Here is a 6,000-nt window from a genome sequence, read left to right as displayed (position 1 = left end):
CAACTACTGTACAAAAATTTGCACCAGAGTGGCAAGTAAACTTCACCTCCAACAAACAAGTTTTTCACAGGGCATGTTGACAGCTTATAACACTGTGTTCATTTTAGTAATTCTGGGTGCAGATTGACATACATTGATTTTCTAAAATATTTATGAAATACAGGTTCCTCATCTTGAGCTTCATGATGGGGGTGTAAAATTCCTCTTCTGTGCCATCTAATGACTTTTTCAGGTTCTCATTCTTTTTTGCATAGTTTCATACTTCTGTCTTGTGGTCTAATATACGAGATATCCTGGTAAGCTGAAAACCATTTGAGTACGATAAATGCCATATTCATGTATAGTCAGCTCCAACATCCATGTATGTAAGACGCCACTTAGTGTATGTGCACTTTGTTCAAAAAAATAGTTGAGAATCACCTTGTGAGGACTGCAATTGCCGTAAAAAACAGCTGAGGAAAGCCTTGGAAGTTGAGATCATTTGACTTGAATTGACTAGACGTGATGTGATGTGACAGACAGCATGAATTTGCCTTATCAGTCTGTACCGATCTGTTTCGACAGACAACAATACCCTGTTGAGTGCTCTTCTCCAAATCTGCTAAAGACATAACCACATAAAGTTTTCTTGATGAATAAATCTGCTTGAGTTGTACTTGACAAATCTGTCATTTGGATGAAATCATACACATTACTTGGCTTTCAGAATGTAAATCCGATCATCACGCGCTCGACTGTGTACAAGAAAATCGTACAACTAATGTCAAAAATGTTCAATTTCTTACAGCGTCTCATGAAAAATATTTTCGTGATTTCCCTTTATGTATTTCCAAGCTCTATAACATAATTACTACAGAAGCCCTTTCCCACTTGAGAAGCTTCCAGAACATTCAATTTCAGCTAAATAACCTTCTTAGGACAACTAATTTTCAGTTGTCATACTTAAAGTCATACATTCCCATATGTATTCTGTGTCTGACACTGTATGATATGATGTAATAAATCAGGATCTCACAGAACTTTTGCTTTGTTAAAGACTATACAATAACACTTAAATATCAGTGGAAGAAATTTTGTTTGCATGGCTGCATGCCCTAAATTTAATGAACCACTTAAATTCTATCCAGATGTGAATTGGTTTTCAAACATGTATTATATATTCCATAACTGTCGGTAATCATAGAGTTTTCCAGTTGTTAGCCACAATGTTTCTGAAAATATAATTTGCTGTTAGTTATCGACATTTTCTCGTACTTCAATCTTACACCATGAAAGTTAGTTGTGAAATAATTAACAGCAAATGCTCTAAAAACACAACTATATTAATTTTCCAATTTTTACATTTCAGTTTTAAATAAATGCAAATATTACATTTCTGTATGGAGTTTCAATTATTTTACTATTGATATGTAATGGATATTACAACCTAACAGGAAGTTTCACGTTTTAAGATCTACAAATTTTGTAACCTTTGTTGTCAACTATTATTAATAAAAATCTTCACATAAATATGAATGTCCAGGAGACAGTCTACAAACTAAATCTCATATATAATCTAAAAAATGGAAGTTACCTTAATATTATTTTGACTTACAAAATGTTCAGGAGTGTTTGAGAAACAATTACAAGTCTTATATTACGTTTGTCTGCACCAATTGCATCAGACTGAGTCAGATTGTTTCTCAGGCCAGGAGCATTCAGTCTCGTTGAGTTCAAGTCAGACTCATATATATTGATTTTGATATGGTTTGAGTTAACACATAGAGAAATTTTGTAATATGTGATAAGCTCTAAGTTTTTTGTTTTTATATTTACCTGCGACATTGAGAAAATACACATGTGAAATGTTATGTGCAATGCTGAATAAACCACATTTTGAAACTGAAGATCTATTATCTCCACATCGTATCATTCCAAATCCTGGGGCAGTGTTTAAAAGCTAAGTGAACATTTTTACTGTTATCTGATGTTACCTTTCTTGCAGTTGAATATAAATTGCCTAATATAGAGTAAATGTATTGTGCAATGTCGACATGAACAAGAACCATAAAATTATTTTACAAAAGGTACGTTGTACAGTGTAAATGAGGCTCTATTTGTCCACAGTGTAGGATTTTTTTCGGATATTGTAGAACCTAATTAGTTTTTTGCTTCTAGATGTCTACCTGCTTTTGTCAAAGTATGCATATTGCAAAACAATCCAAATATTTGTGGATCGTTTACAATGTGTCATAAAAGAAAAGAAGAAAATACAATAAAAACTAACAATTCAGAAGCACAAAACCCACTGTACTGTAACACGCGAGAGTGCAGCAAGAATAGTTTAATATCAGATGTTATCAGACATGGAGATATACCTCCATGTTAGTAAATGATGAAGTCTTCAGGCCCCTGCCAATAAGTGAGTGATTTCATCAACTGCAGGCATACAGGCAGTGTCAGGGATCTTTTATACAATGGAATTCCTAGTGAAGTTAATTCGTTTCTGAAATAGAATGGTGTTCTGCTTTTTAGTGGGCTATTCAGGTATATTGACCCTACAACATGTAGCAGTTGAGAACTTATTTCTAAGATGGTGAGTAAATGTGTACTGTGTCGGTAATTACAACCAGAAGATGAGATCTATACTTTCAAATTTTCGAGCAGTGGAAGTACACTTAGGAAATAGTTATCAAAAAGGACAAATTCGTTCCTTCATTCATTCAGTGATCAGAACTTTTTATTTTGAAGCATTATAAACTGTCACAAATAGAGTGACAAGAATACAAGTAGATGGATTTGCACTACAGCTTTCAGCAATGTGCATAAAGCATATTTTTCGTCACATCATACCTCCAAAGATGATGCAGTGTGAGAAACACAAGCAGTAGACATGAAAACTGAAGTACAGTGACTGCACCTATAACCAGGCCACAACTCAGAAAAATTACTGTACCAAGTCTGTTTCTTAACTGTGTTCCAGATCTTTTTAAAAGTGATACCAGAGTCCAATATAATGAGTCATGAGTCTCCACCAATTTTTCTGCAACTTTACTACTGCAATGCGTATTGTTGATATTAGGTTGAGAAGCCCATTGCAAATGCACATGAGGCCCTACTTTGGAGTTTATGGTGCATTTAATTATAGCAGCTTCACTTGTATTTGGCATACATGATAGATTGTTATTGTTTATCAAGGACAGAAAAGTGGCACAGTGAAATTAATTTATGACATTAGCTGAAAATGTACACGAATTGCACTTTGTACTAAATGTAATGTAACATTTGCTAATTTAGATTAAAATATGCACATAAATAAGGTGAAAGCGCCACAGGTGGATTTATTTATTTATTTATTTATTGTTCCGTGGGACCAAATTAAGGAGAAGTCTCCATGGTCATGGAACGAGTCAATACATGAAATTATAACACGATATTAGAAACAGATAAAATGAAATATAAAAAAACATATTCAGGTGACAAGTCGTAAGTTTAAATGAAGAAAATCAACAATGTAACACTAGAATTTGCTTAATTTTTTAGCTCTTCCAGGAGATCCTCGAGAGAATAGAAGGAGTGAGCTATGAGGAAACTCTTCAGTTTAGACTTAAAAGAGTTTAGGCTACTGCTAAGATTTTTGAGTTCTTGTGGTAGCTTATTGAAAATGGATGCAGCAGAATACTGCACTCCTTTTTGCACAAGAGTCAAGGAAGTGCATTCTACATGCAGATTTGATTTCTGCCTAGTATTAACTGAGTGAAAGCTGCTAACTCTTGGGAATAGGCTAATATTGCTAACAACAAACGACATTAAAGAAAATATATACTGTGAGGGCAATGTCAGAATTCCCAGATTTTTGAATAGGGGTCGACAAGAGGTTCTCTAACTTACACCACATATAGCTCGAACAGCCTGTTTTTGAGCCAAAAATACCCTTTTTGAATCAGAAGAATTACCCCAAAAAATAATACCATACGACATAAGCGTATGAAAATATGCAAAGTAGACTACTTTTCGTGTTGAAGTGTCACTTATTTCAGATACTGTTCTAATGGTAAATAAAGCAGCATTTAGCTTCTGAACAAGATCCTGGACATGGGCTTTCCACAACAGCTTACTATCTATCCGAACGTCTAGGAACTTGAACTGTTCCGTCTCGCTTATAATATGCCTATTCTGTCTGATCAAAATATCGGTTCTTGTTGAATTGTGAGTTAGAAACTGTAAAAACTGAGTCTTACTGTGATTTAGCATCAAATTATTTTCCACAAACCATGAACTTATTTCAAGAACTACATTATTTATTACTGTTTCAATATTACACACAAGATCCTTCACTATCAAGCTGGTGTCATCAGCAAACAGAAATATTTTTGAATCACCTGTAATACTAGAAGGCATATTATTTATATAAATAAGAAACAGCAGTGGCCCCAGCACCGACCCTTGGGGAACGCCCCACTTAACAGTGCCCCATTGGGACTGAACATCACTACCACTCTCAATATTGCGGAGAATTACCCTCTGCTTTCTGTTCTTAAAGTAAGAGGCGAACCAATTGTAAGCTACTCCCCTTACTCCATAATGGTCCAACTTCTGCAGTAATATTTTGTGGTCAACACAGTCAAAAGCCTTCGTTAAATCAAAGAAAACACCTAGGGTTCGCAACCTTTTATTTAATACGTCCAAAACCTCACAGAGAAAAGAGAATATAGCATTTTCAGTTGTTAAACCCTTTCTAAAACCAAACTGATAATTTGACAGCAAATTATTGAATTTAAATGCTCCAGTAACCTTGTATATACAACCTTCTCGATAACTTTAGCAAACACCGATGGCATAGAAATAGGTCTAAAATTGTCAACATTATCAATGTCTCCCTTTTTATAAAGTGGCTTCACTAACGAGTACTTTAATTGGTCAGGAAACCGACCACTCCTAAAGGAAAAGTTACAGATATGACTGAGAACTGGGCTAACATACATAGAACAATACTTCAGTATTCTGCTAGATACCCCGTCATATCCATGAGAGTTCTTGGTCTTTAGTGATTTAATTATTAACTCAATCTCCCTCTTGTCAGTATCATGGAGGAGCATTTCAGGTAACAGTCTCGGAACACTTTTTTCTAAGAGCACTATATGATTCCCTGTTGGGACTAGGTTTCTATTTAGTTCACCTGCTATATTCAGAAAGTGATTATTAAATACTGTACATATATGCGACTTATCAGTAACACGGACATTCCCACTATGCACTGATTCTATATCCTCGACCTGTCTCTGCAGACCAGCAACTTCCTTTACGACTGACCATATGGTTTTAATTTTATCCTGAGACTTAGCTATTCTATCTGCATACCACATACTTTTTGCCTTCCTAATAACATTTTTAAGCACCTTACAATACTGTTTGTAATGGGCTGCTGCATTTAGATTTTGACTGTTTCTAACGTTTTGATATAATTGCCACTTTGTTCTACAAGATATTCTTATCCCTCTAGTCAGCCGCCCAGGCTGCCTGTTTGTGCTAGTACCCTGTTTTAAACGCTCTAACGGAAAGCAACTTTCAAAGAGCATGAGAAAAGTCTTGAGAAAAGCATTATATTTATCATCTACTGTATCTGCGCTATAAACATCTTGCCACTCTTGTTCCTTTATAAGGTTTACATAGGTCTCTACAGCAACTGGATCAGCTTTGCTGAACAGCTGATGACTATATTTAACACGTGTTGCAGCACAAAAATCTTTTAAAGTTAAAATTTTTGCATCATGATCTGAAAGGCCATTCACCTTTTTGCTAACACAATGCCCTTCTAGTAATGAGGAATGAACAAAAATGTTGTCTATGGTTGTTCTACTGTTCCCTTGCACTCTCGTTGGAAAGAATACGGTTTGCATAAGATTATATGAATTAAAGAAGTCTACCAGCATCCGCTTCCTTGCACAATCACTTATTGGTTGGTTTGGGGAAGGAGACCAGACAGCGTGGTCATCGGTCTCATCGGATTAGGGAAGGATT

Source organism: Schistocerca cancellata, chromosome 7 (assembly GCF_023864275.1).
Source record: "Schistocerca cancellata isolate TAMUIC-IGC-003103 chromosome 7, iqSchCanc2.1, whole genome shotgun sequence".
Lineage (NCBI taxonomy): Eukaryota > Metazoa > Arthropoda > Insecta > Orthoptera > Acrididae > Schistocerca > Schistocerca cancellata.
This window is presented reverse-complemented; position numbering follows the sequence as displayed.